Source organism: Hemicordylus capensis, chromosome 1 (genome assembly GCF_027244095.1).
Source record: "Hemicordylus capensis ecotype Gifberg chromosome 1, rHemCap1.1.pri, whole genome shotgun sequence".
Classification (NCBI taxonomy): domain Eukaryota; kingdom Metazoa; phylum Chordata; class Lepidosauria; order Squamata; family Cordylidae; genus Hemicordylus; species Hemicordylus capensis.
Genome location: NC_069657.1, coordinates 103,683,189 through 103,696,836, shown reverse-complemented (window position 1 = coordinate 103,696,836; position 13,648 = coordinate 103,683,189). Strand labels below are relative to the sequence as shown.

The following is a 13,648-nucleotide window of genomic DNA, read 5'->3' as shown; positions in this document are numbered from 1 at the left end:
AACAGCCATACTCCACTCTTTCAGAATTTGTCCAGTGGAGTCTATATAAGTGAAAAGCCTGGCCAGCAGAGGGGCCCACCATTCAATAACCAATTGGATAGCCTCAGGGTTTATACCATCAAATCCTGGGGCCTTACCAGTTTTCATTTCACCTATTTTTATAGATAGATAGATAGATAGATAGATAGATAGATAGATAGATAGATAGAGTACACACACACACACACACACACAATCAAATACATATAATCAAACATTCTCTTGAGGTCATTTTATACCTCTGTCCAAGTTGTGAGTCAAACAGATGCTCTGCTGTCATACCCAACTTATGTTATTAAGAGAAAAAACGTATTGGCACCAATCAGAGATCGCTGCAGAGCAGCAGCAAACAAAACTAGTTAAACAGAGAAAGCACCAGCTGCAAGTGAAGACAATCTTTGGCTTTCATGGCTAGAAGGTACTGATACTGGAGAGAAGCCATTTTGGAAAGAAATGAGCAGCAAGGGATCAGAAGCCAAAGCTGAGTTCAAAAGAGGCTAACATAAGTTTCTGCTATCCCTGCTATCTTTCATTAGCACAAAAAGGCATTTTAAAAGGACAGAACTATTCTGGCTCTTTATTTCCCCTCATAGTTATGCTCGGAACATTGACTGACAGATTTTCAAAGACAGTTGGGAGCGAGCTATCCATTTTGTATTTAACACTGAAACTTGCCAAGCAGGTTGCCAGAAATGAGAGACACTTGAGGCTCAGATCTTCACAAATGCACATTGTGCCCGCAAAGTATACAGATTAGTTAGCATGATTGTTGTAAGCAGATGTGGATCTACACACAAACTGAGGCTTTTTAATTTAATTTAATTTTATTATTTATTTTGCATTTATATATCATTTTTTCAGGCAAACCTCCCAACGCGGTTTACAAAGAACTTAAAGAACAATCTATCAAGCCACACATTTACATTTTTACATGGGCCTTAGTAAAAAAATATGGATATCACATGCTCACAATCCCACTCTCTTCTCTGTGTGCTCATATGACTGTAAGGGGCTTACAGGGTCCATACTCAGAATCATGAATGTGGATTCAAAGCCTTGCTTCCATCATAAACATGCACTGAGAGGGCATGATGAGCGGCACCCTGCTGATCCAGCTGGAACACTGCTAGTGGGCGGGGTGGTGGGCGGAGTCTGTATGCAAAACTAGAGAGCTTCCAACTTTATACTTATGTGGACCAATATTACTGAGAAATATGTATGTATCTCTACTTCCCTGTGTCTAGCTTTCACTGCCACCACCAAGCTCTTCCTGCTGGGGTTTTTTTTTTCCCTTGGCAATACCTAGTAGAGTAGCTGAAGGCTGCGTGAGGAGAAAGTATAACGCATGGGACACAGGATGAACTTTTAAATAAAACAAAAACAAGTTTATGTACAAGCAGCTTAAAGGTTTCCCTCTGCCCAATCTGTACAAATGTGCCCAATCTGCCCAAACCATTATTCTCGTCATGGTTTTTATAACAAGAACAAGGCTTGGCTACAGTGTAGATAAACAATATGCCTGTTGGATCACCTGTCACCTATAGGCACAGATCCTATCCTTCCCAGTCTCTCCCTAGAACCACAACAGTCCCAGAACAGACCCTATCTCTCTAGCCATGTCTGTCCCTATCTAATGCATGCAGAATACCATTGTCAACCATTCCTAATGATTAAGGAACCAATGTTGCTCTTTTAAAAGCCAATTATGCATTCAGGCATAATTCACACATACATCCAAAAGTCAGTCCAAAAATGCCCTCATAAGAAAAGGTGCTGCTTGTGACTACTACTATGCCATGAGCTACTTTGTCGCATCTATGCACACATATCTGTACTAAGGTGCAGGTGTAAATTTGCTCCTGTATTACAATGTGGATATCCAGACTAGCAGGGTAGACTGGCTCCTCACTCTTGCATCACTGCTGTGCTTATTTATTGTGAAATGGCCTTGTGCCTGAGGAAACGACTCAGCAGATCTTCCTTTGATGATCCATTCGGAAGTCTTATGTTATTTGGTCAGCCTGGACTGTGGGCAGCTGAATATGCAGAAAGCAAGAGATACAACTCCTGGCAGGACCAAGAAGTGGGGTGGAACACTGGAATATATTCACAGGAAGGGCAATCTAGAGTTAACTGCAGGCCAGAGTCTGAGCCAAACACTGAAGGAGGATGGACTGAAGTGAAGAAGCAGCAGACGGGTAGAAAAGCTACCATGCTAAATGAATATGAAGCTTGATAAGCAAAGACACCTAGGACAAGACTCAGATTCCACAGACCGAAGCTATTCTCACGATCACTGAAAAGCAGGCTAAGGGAGCTTCACCCACTTTCCAGGAATCGTAGGAACCACCGGGCTCACAGGCAAGCCCGGTGCTCCCAAGGTGGCTAGCTGACCTAATTATCCCTCTCCTTAGACGAGGTTTAATGGAGCAAGCGCTCCGTTAACCTCATCTTTTTACTCGTGTGTTGCCACAATGCGTGGCGACACACAAGTAGCCTCCCAGGCTTGGAAGTACCGAGCTCGCGGGGCATCCTGGAACTTCTGGGGGCCGCGCAGCCCCCAATCCCCGCAGCCCCTGCCATCTCCATGATGGAGCCAGCAGTCGTGTGGGCAGCCGATCCGGCTGCCCAGGGCTGCCTTTTGATCGTCGGTGGGGAGAACGGACTAAGCCCTGTCTCCCCGCAGAATCCCCTCCGGCACTTCACACCGATTGTGTGAAGTGCCTCACTGTCTTGAACTAGGATTCTCCTGGCATGCATGTTGGTGCTCCTTATGGTGGGTGTAGCAACATTATAGCACCAACACCAGAGAACTTGAGTGTTGCCCAAGCAACTACCAGGCCTAACTAGGAGTTTTAACAGCCAGGCCAAACCAGGAGAAACCAATGGACTCTGAGGGAGGAAGGTTGGAGCCATGCTAGAATGGTCTAAAGGTCTACTGGCACATCCTGGTTCAACTGCTGGCCAATCCTGACAGCTCCTATGTAGGACAGAGTTAATCTGTTCACATTTATGGTATGCAGTAGAATCTGTATGAGGTTGTGTGCACCATTTTCCAAAGCACTGCAGTGGCTCAATAAATCAGGATCCTATCAGAGGCTGAAGCAATCACATGGGGGCATTGTTCTTGAGTGGTTCCGATCCTATCTCACTAAGTGATTCCAGTTGGTGAAAAAGTACTGCCTATTGTCGGACCTGCATTTCCCAGTATTCAGTTTCATGGGATGACCCCTGGTTCTAGTGGGGGGGGGATTCTCCCTGTCCACTCTCTCTACTCCATGCATAATTTTATACACCTTTACCTATCTCCCCATAGTTGCCTCTTTTCCAAACCAAAAAGTAGGGATGTGCATGGATCACGGTTCGAACAATTGTCTTAGCACAGTTTGGAAGCAGGGCCCATGTGGCATCAGGACGCACACATGCCCACACATGTGTGGGCACCATTTATATGGTCAGCAACACCATGCTGACTATGCAAAAGGAAACTATGCATGTATGGATGTGTTGTGCATGCTGGAGCAACACTGGGATTCTTGGGACCTTCACTGCCCCAGAAGGAAGCTGCATGGGGCAGCGGAAAGCAGGTAAAGACCTGCTCTCCTCTTTCTTAAAGCTCCCAGACCCTGCTTCCAAACTATGCTCAAACCGCGGTCCATGCACATCCATACTAAACAGCCCGAGATACTGTAGCCTTGCCGCATAAGGAAGGTGCTCCAGGTCCTGATAATCTTGGGTGTCCTCTTCTGTACCTTTTCCAGTTCTACAATGTCCTTCTTAAGATACGCTGACCAGACCTGTACGCAGTACTCCAAATGTGACCACACCATAGATTTGTAAAAGGGCATTATAATATTAGCATTTTTCTTTTCTTTTAATTTTTTTAATGCTTTTATTAGTATTACAAGTGGAAACAGAAAGGTTACATCTCTGAGACTCCAACAAGAACAAACAGGTTTACATACAAGGTCTTATCCTTCAAACCCAAAACAAAGGAAAAATACAATAGTGTTAGTTGAATCTAAAGGGTCCTAAACTAGGCATCAAACATCAGTAGCAATCAGTAAAGAATCTTGAACCCCACAAGGGGAAATTAGAAATAAAAATAAAAGGTCTGTCCCAGCATGATTAATCATCCCACTATCAAAACGGTCTGAAGAGGAGAGAGCCAACCCAACTATGATATATAAAGTAGATATGATACAATTATTTCGAACACAAGGCAAGACATCTCCAACACTCTATGATTTGAGCATCACAGACACGAAAAATGATTTTTTATTTTCAATCCCTTTCCTAATGATCTCCAGTATGGAATTTTCCTTTTTCACAGCTTCCGCTCACTGAGCTAATACTTTCAACGAGCCGTGTGTCCACCACAACCCCAGATCTCTGGTCAATCACTGACAGCTCATACCCCAACAGTGTATATATGAAATTGGGGCTTTTTGCCCCAATATGCATCACTTTACACTTGTTTACACTGAACCACATTTGCCATTTTGTCACCCAGTCACTCAGTTTGGAGAGATTCTTATGCTCTCCATGCTGGCATCCACCTGAACTTGGTAGTACCTTCTTGGTATACATTCCAACAGAGCTTCTATAATTGTGGGTGTACCAAGTTCCATGCTTTCTGAAGTGACTTTCCCTTTCAGCTTCCTTTTCCCCCTGAATTTTGAGAAGTTTCTTCTGAGGTCCAACACATCTGTGTTGGAATTCCTTGGCAATGCTTCAGTCGCATATAAGCTGAATTGGATCACACTATGGTCACCGTTCCCCAATAGTTCTACAACTCTGACATCTCGCACCAGGTCCTGGGCACCACTCAGAATTAAGTCCAAGTTTGACTTCTCTCTGGTTGGTTCCACGACCAACTGTTCTAAGGAACAGTAATTTAGCATATCTAGAAATTTGGTGTATCTGTCAATACCCACACGCGAATTTGCCCAGTCTATGTGAGGGTAATTATTACAGCTCTTTCTCTCTGATACCTCTCTGATTTGCTTCTCCAACTCCATGTCACTCTCAGCATTTTGATCAGGAGGGTGATCAAAATATCACCCTATGTCACCCTAGTAATACATTTCCTTTTAGTCCTTGTATTTTCACCCATAATGTTTCTGTGGAGGACTCCAGTTCTCTGAGGTTTTCTAGCTTGTTGGATTCTACCCCTTCTTTAACATACAGTGCTACTCCACCCATAATCTGTCCCTCCCTGTCCTCTCTGTAGAGTTGATATCCAGGAATAACAGAGTCCCACTGGTTCTCACCATTCCACCAGGTTTCAGAGTATTTGGATTCAAAGCAAAGTATCTGGATTTAATCTGGTGCAGTTCTATTGATCTCAGTGGAACTAAACAAAAGTATTTTGACTCTAAGACATGGATGTCAAGATTTCTAGACCTGGCCTCCAGTGTGCTCACTTAACTAATAATAGTACACTGCTGGAATGAAATGAACCTTAAATCACAGATTCTCAAACCTGGCTCCCCAGATATTCTTGGACAACAACTTCCATCATCCCCAGACAGACAGCCATTGTGGCTGGGGATGATAGGAGTTGGAGTCCAACAGCTTCTAGGAAGTCTGAAAACCCCTGCCTTGAGTGCTAGCAGCAGGGCAGCAAATCTAATTAGCTTGATATTTTAATTTGTTTTATTATATATTCTGGGTATATGATTTCATTATATAAGCTGCCTTGAGCAATTCTGGAAAACTGAATTAAAGATATTAGAAAGAAAGAAAGAAAGAAAGAAAGAAAGAAAGAAAGAAAGAAAGAAAGAAAGAAAGAAAGAAGGAGGGAGGGAGGGAGGGAGGGAGGGAGGGAGGAAAGCACGTGTCTTCTTAAACAGAAAGTGCCACGTTCAGTCTCTGCCATGCCCACTCCTAGTTAAAGAGACTCTGACAGAAGGACTGGGAAAGACTTCTGTCTCAGATATTGGAGAGCTATTGTCAGTGGTGCTGTCTGCTGAACTTTGACAATTGAATTCAGGTCCCACACAGATATTGACTAACTTAACTGATGTATTTACAAGGTTATATACAGCTCCCTCACAGGACTCTTCCTCACACAGGCTGCAGCAAGGAACGAAAAGAAGAGGAATCTGAAGGCTGGGCTGGACTTGAGGAGATGCTAGGCCAGGTTAGACATCACACAGCCACACTTAAATCTTTCGGCACAATATTCCCAAATCTCAGGAGCATGTGCTCTCTCCTTTACCTAAGTAAGCTATGAAAGAATCTTACTTCTGATCAAGGTTAAACAAACCAAGATCATTGGTGCCATTTGAAGCAATTGATCTTGGTTTATTTTAGCCAAGTTCATTGGGGGGAACTAAGATCTGAAATCCACTTCAAACTTTGTGTTTGTATCTCAGTTTATTTCAAGAACCAAACCAAGATTGTTCAAAATGACATTTCCTAAGAAGCCAGAATCCTTCCTGCTGGGAATAACGCAAGGAGTGTTTTCTACAACCAACTTAACATTTTTTATGTACACTACCATGGCGGCCAGAATAATATATGCGCAGAAATGGAAGAGTAATGAACTGCCCTCAAAAGAAGATTGGCTGATAAAAATTTTGGAATATGCGGAGATGGCAAAACTTACAGTACTGATAAGAGATCAAAATTTGGAATGCTTTAAAGAAGATTGGAAACCATTCTTATTATACTTAAAGAACTATTTTCCTAATATTGATTTTACAACAGGGTTTGAAATTTAGTAATATTAGCAGGTTGGGTAGATCAAATCGAGTTTGTAAGGTTTAAGATATATGTTTTGAATTATTATTATAGCAAGGGTTAATTTTATAGTTGGTGATTCACGAGGAGGTGTGAGCGGGAAGTCAATATTTGTTTAATGCGATGTGAATGTTAAGATATTGTTAAAATCAATAAAAATTTAAACAACACAACAAACCAAGATTGTTCGGTCATCACAACTTATCTTGGTTTATTTTTAATCCCAATTGGAAGTAGAACTCTACTGTGGCTCATGCAGGAATTTGAAAGAGGGAATGCATGCTTCTGAAGCTCAGGGACAATGTGCAGAACTACGTTTTAACTCTGGTTCTGCATGATGACTGAATAGGCACAATACAGTGTGTATTGCACAATACAGTATGCTAGAAAGGCCATTGGGTTGACTAAGGCAGCCCTTTACCCAATTCAACTGTAAGAGTTCCTGTAAGAGTTGTAAGAGAACTGTAAGAGAACTGTAAGAGTTCCTGTAAGAGTTCCTATGGAATCAGGAAGAAGGAACAAAAAGACTCTCAAACTGTTTGACTACCTTATTGATTCCACAATTTAAGTCATCAGAATAAAAAGTATACATTTATTTATTTCTAACAGCTGCACCATTTTTGTTCCAAAAAGCACCCAAAGCACAATTGTAATAAACTACAGTAAAATGTATGTAAAAATAGAACCTGAAAGCAACATAAATACTAAAAATAATACCAGAAGTACAAAACAGCAGGTGCAACCAGCAGTCACTGAAAACCTGATGGGCTAGATATGAGTTAGGGTCTCCTTAGAGATGGTTTTCTGTAACTGCTGATCCCTCAAAGGCGGGTGGAGTCAGAATATCCCCTGAAGTTCTTTACTTAGGGGCATGAAGGTCCACAGGAACTGTTCCAGTGGGGGGCAAAATATATAAATATAAATAAAAGCATCTGCTAATCCACATTAATCTGTCCGTGAATCGGGTTGGGTGGAGGTGGGACTGCCAACTTTACCACCTCACAAGATGCCCATGCTGAAGAGAAGAGAATTTCCAAGGGTAAAAATAATTATCAAATGTATTACACCCATGTAGCATGTACTTAGCAGTAAGAATGTACTTGTTCTGAAGTACTCAAGATAGCGAGACTTCTCTCTGCTCTTAAAAGTATATGATGATTCAGAAATGTGCTATCTTGCCACACATGTATTTGTTTGTTTGTTTGTTCTCTTCTAGGCTACCTCATTCCAAGGGCCAAGGGCACTTAACAGTTTGTTAATTATTTGACCCCATTGGCCACTAAATGGCAGCTTGGATAAAAATGTCGTACACTTCAGGAAGAGGTACAGACTCAGGCTTTGGTGAGTCATCACAGAATATAATTCTCAAGTTGAGATACAGTCCCAAAATATCTATTTATATTCCCTTGACCTGATTTGGTACATAGTGATTAAGAGAGCATCACGGGTCAAGTTTAAAGGTCATGATGGAACTAGAGGCGGTCCCTTAGACATCCTGAACTGAGTTTGGAAGATATTACAGACCTGTTGCATTCTGTCTAATAATCTTTTATGTTTTGTTGTTTAGAAGTTTGTCTACGGTGGGGAGACTGTAGAGAGTGGAGTCAGAAAGGAAAGGTTTGGAAAAGGAGAAGGAGAAAATGGAGTTGTTTCTGAATAAAGTCTAAGTTAAATCAACATGAGATTATTTTGTATTTATGAGAAAGCAGCTATAAAACAAGATCTTTATAGGTAATCATTAGCAATCATTAAGCCTGGAAGAAAACTGGAAAGCAGTGCAAATACTGAGCAACTAGCACAATGTGCTCTTTCTTAACAACTACCAATAATAATAATAATAATAATAATTAATAATAATAATAACCAAGCAGAAATATGGAAAAATAAGCCCCTGCATGGTCAATATCTGCACAATATAACTGGAAAATTAGACATCACCAAGACCTGGCAATGGCTTAAGAATGGTTACTTGAAGAAAGAAACAGAGGGTTTAATACTGGCTGTGCAAGAACAGGCACTAAGAACAAATACAATAAGAGCAAAAGTTGAATAATCCACCACAAACAACAAGTGCCGCCTTTGTAAAGAAGCAGATGAAACCGTGGACCACCTAATCAGCTGTAGTAAAAAGATCGCACAGACTGACTACAAACAAAGGCATGACAAAGTAGCAGGGATGATACACTGGAACATCTGCAAAAAATACAAGCTACCTGCAGCCAAAAATTGGTGGGACCATAAAATTGAAAAAGTTGAAGAAAACGAAGATGTAAAAATATTATGGGACTTCCAACTACAAACAGACAAACATCTGCCACACAATACACCAGATATAACTGTAGTCGAGAAGAAAGAAAAACAAGTCAAAATAATCGACATAGCAATACCAGGGGATAGCAGAATAGAAGAAAAATAAATAGAAAAAATCACCAAATACAAAGATCTACAAATTGAAATTGAAAGGCTGTGGCAGAAAAAGACCAAAATAATCCCAGTGGTAATTGACGCCCTGGGTGCAGTTCCAAAGACCTTGAAGAGCACCTCAACACCATAGGGGCCACAGAAATCACCATCGGCCAATTACAAAAAGCAGCTTTACTGGGAACAGCCTATATTCTGCCACGATATCTATAATAACCAACAGTATTGATGATAAAATTCTGGCATCCCAGGTCCTTGGGAAGGACTTGATGTCTGGATAAAACAAACCAGTCAATAACACCTGTCTGACTGTGTAAACAAGATAATAATAATAAAGAATAAGTAGTAGTACTAGTAGTAAAAACCAGGCTTACAGTTTGTAAGCATTCTTTCAGTGCTTATTTCTTACCACCCCATTGGGGAGCAAATACCTTTAAAATTCAGTGAACATTGTCGCCACCACTGGCACCTGACATCCTGCAAGAAGCCAGGAGGCCAGCGCAGCATCCTGCATTCAGCTGGCCTCTGTGCATGTACAACAGTCATTGGCATGTCAACAGCTGATTACTCAGATGGCTGCCATATCTCTCTGTGACTCTAGTTGTTTTGTAGCTCTATGAACTATCATTCCCCATGCTTTTCAATGGGAGAGTTTTACCCACATTTTTGGGGAAGTTAATGATTCTTTCTTTCTTCTTTATTGTAGTCTGGATGAGATCTGGAACCTCCCTGAGAGAATGGCATGTTTCTATCTTTCATGGTTTGGTCTGGGAGTTTCATGTCAGTCAGTGAGGCCCAAGCAGCTTCATATATAGATAACTACTTTTCAACCCCAAAAAGTACACAAAGTGGTTTACATAGAAAATGAATTAAAATATGGTTCTCTGCCCCAAAGGAACTCGCATTCAAAAAGAAATAAAAGGTAGAAACCAGGAACAGCCACTGGGGGGAAGATGCTATGTTGGGCTGAATAGGGACAGTTACTCCCCACACTCCCTGCCCGCTAAATATATGAGAACCACAACTTTAAAAGGTGTCTCTTGGCTCTGTTAGCAGATACACTTACTCTATCTTTAGATCTTAGGCTATCCAACAGAATAAAAATATAAGAAAACACATATTAGACCTAACTACATCATAAGTACATATTATTTGTAATCTTAATGGGTTTTCTCTCTCTCTAACAATGACAAATAATGGGATAAAACATAAGCTCACTCATATGCAGCAAATGCAATTTTATTTTTGTAAGGAAATTCAATCTTTTTTCAAGTTATTTTATTATCCATATAAACCATACCACAACCAATTTACCCCAGAGTTTCTGGAACTTTCCCAGATTGGCTTGCAGCATACTGTACATGTTAAAATAAAGGACTGGGGAGAGAAGAGGGGAACCACCATCTGAAACTCATTAATCAATTAGAATATTTAAGCGCTTACATCAAAATGTGATCTATACTGATAAAGTAAACTCTAATTCACAAGCAGCCTTTTGTCCTTTGTGTTATGAATACATTCAGTACAAAGTGTATGGTGTGCTTAAATCACAGTAGGACAGGAACCTGGCACATGGCTATACACTGATGCTTAATACTCATGTAAATCTTGTGGGTTGGAAGCCAGCACGAAATGAAATTAGCAAATATATTTATCTTTTTGCAGCTGGTCATTAAAAGCCTAAGAATTTCCAGATCAAACTTTCTTCAGTAGTTCCATTTCAATCAGCACAGAATTTCTCAAGAGTAAATGGGTCTGTTTGGATGGGACTCTCCTACGCCCATCCTGCTAGACAGGTTTCTCACACATTCTTCTGATCTCTGTTGTGGTAAGGCGATGTTAGTTTTGGAAGACACTGATTATCCATTTCAAACTGGCTTTAGAATGGGCTATGGGGTGGAGACAGCCTTGGTTGGCCTGATGGTTGATCTCTACCAGGGAATGACAGAGGGAGTGTGACTCTGTTGGTTCTTTTGGACCTTTCTGTGGCTTTTGATACTATCGACCATAGTATCCTTCTGGATCATCTGGGGGATATGGGAATAGATGGCACTGCTTTGCAGTGGGTCCATTCCTATCTCTCCAGTAGATTCCAGATGGTGTTGCTTGGAGATAGTTGCTCTCTGAAACGATAACTATTATATGGTGTCCCTAAGGGCTCCATACTATCTCCGATGCTTTTTAACATCTACATGAAACCACTGGGTGAGATTATCAGGAGATTTGGAGCAGGGTGTTATCAATATGCCAATGACACCCAAATCTATTTCTCCATGACATCAACATCAGGAAATGGCATAACCCATTTGCCACCAGTTCATCTGGCAGTGACTCAGGAGTGGGCCTTCTCTGTTGTTGCTCCTAGGCTGTGGAATGCTATAGACATTTGTGGTTTAACATATTTGCAAGCCTTCAAAAGAGCCCTTAAGATGCATTCTTTTCAGCCAGGCTTTTAGTACTCTTTGAATGTTTTAAATTTTTAATGGCTGTTTTTAACAGTTTATTCAGGGGTGGAGCCATCATTGGGCCAATGGGTTCAAAGAACCTGGGCCGCCGACCAATCAGGGGGCCACATCTCGCGGCCCCAACACGCCCCCCCGCGTCTGACGTCAGACAGGGGAGTGCTAGTTTAGCACAAGAGCGGAGGCCATGCGGCCCCTTCAGGAGCTAAACAGAACGCTAGCCAGGAGCGGCTCTTCCTGCTCCTGGTTGTGCACTGAGAACGCAGCACCAGCCTAAGTAGCTCCTGAAAGGGCCACGTGGCCCCTTCAGGAGTTAAAGGGCTGGTGCTGCAAAAGCAGCGCCAGCCTTCATTTAACTGCCAAAGGGGCCACGCGGCCCCTTCGGCAGTTAAACGGCAACTCTCCCAGACTGGTCCTGAACAGAGCCTCAAGGCTCCGTTCAACCAGACCACGCCCCGCGTCTGACATCAGATGCAGGGGCAGGGTCAGCGGGGCCACTGCAGCAGCCACACACAGGCCACCAGCGGCCCTGCTCTGCCAGTGAATTAATTCTGTTTTGTTTTTCTTGTGTTTATTTTTTCTGAACCGCCTAGAGTCTTTGGAGTCAGGCAGCATATAAATTAAATGTTTATTTTCTTTGTCATAACCATTTTCTTTGGTTATGACAACATCCTAAGGGACACAGTTTGCATTCTACAAACATAGCTAGGTATGTTCCTGGCTGCTTTAGGAAATTCTGCTACCCAAAATCCAAAGATTGTTAAAGCACATGACGGCGAAATTTCCACACATCCTATTTTCTACCCAATGTTCTTGGCTGCCACCACAAACCAAACACACACACACACACATCCAAAGCATGTGTGATCTATCTTCATCCGCCACTTCAGTGGAAGGAAGGGTCAGGAAGAATTGAAAACCAGGAAAGATGATGCGAAAGATAACCTGCCAAGACCCAGCCCAGAACCAGAACAGTGGTAGCACCAGTGAACTGAATGAGTCTGCAGTTTGGATCCTGTAGTTCACTGGTACAGATCATTTAGCACACTGGCACACAGCATTCACCCAGACCTTAATTGAATGTGGGCTGGTACAAGTATCCAGTGACTTGTTGATAAAAAGGGAAATGTTAATCTTCTAGATTTAATTCATAAAAAGAATACAAAGTTGCTCAGTCTCAAGTCTGCTTAGAAATCAGGCTCTTTGATCCAAAGCCTTAGCCTAAACTAGAAGTCATGCAGTGACCTACATGTCTTGCAACATTTGAAGCAACCTGGTAGGGCCAGTGATGTAGTAATCACACTGCTGGCCTCTCCGACTGCTTGAGAAGCTCTTCTCATGTTATGTTTGTGGCACAGAATGGAAGGGAGCTGCTCTGTGGCATATGAAGCAGACACTTGAAGCTTCCTCATACTGAGTCAGTCTGTTGGTTCATCCAGCACAGAACTGGCCTAATCAGAATGGAAGTGGCTTTCCAAGCTCGCAGGCAGAGAAAAACCTTTCCCATCCCTGCCATTTGTCAGGGGTTGAATCTAGGAGCTTCCACATAGGAAGCAATGGTGTTTGCTCCACAACTTTCATCACTGTGCCTTTCTAGCACCTTTTCTGTGCTGCTCAGATGACATGAGAAGTCCTGGACCTCATGAGGGGAGAACAGCAACATGTTTTTACCACGTCACCCATCCTGCCAATGTCACTGGGAGTGACACTGTCAAGGGGAAGGACCTGTAGCATGGGCTCCTCCCATGTGGTTCAGATCTTCTGATGTGATAGGATTATGGGATAGGATGGTACCCTACCTCTCCCATAGATCAGATAGGTCAGAGTAACTCAGTGATGAGGAAAGGGCACCCTTCACATGCTCGGATGTTCTCTATTATTTCTCAGCATGTTCTAGCGATGAATCCTGGCATGAAAACAGATTCTAACCATGAATCCTTGCTCAAATTAATTCCCATGGACCTTCCCACTGAAGTCAG

The 13,648-nt window shown here is 42.2% G+C and overlaps 1 protein-coding gene across 5 annotated transcripts in view; it reads right to left on the bottom strand.

Annotated features, from left to right (window-relative positions):
- The window catches only part of GAS2 (growth arrest specific 2), a 172,507-nt gene that overhangs the window by 156,126 nt on the left and 2,733 nt on the right, over positions 1-13,648 (bottom strand). The gene's annotated exons all lie outside the window — the stretch shown is intronic.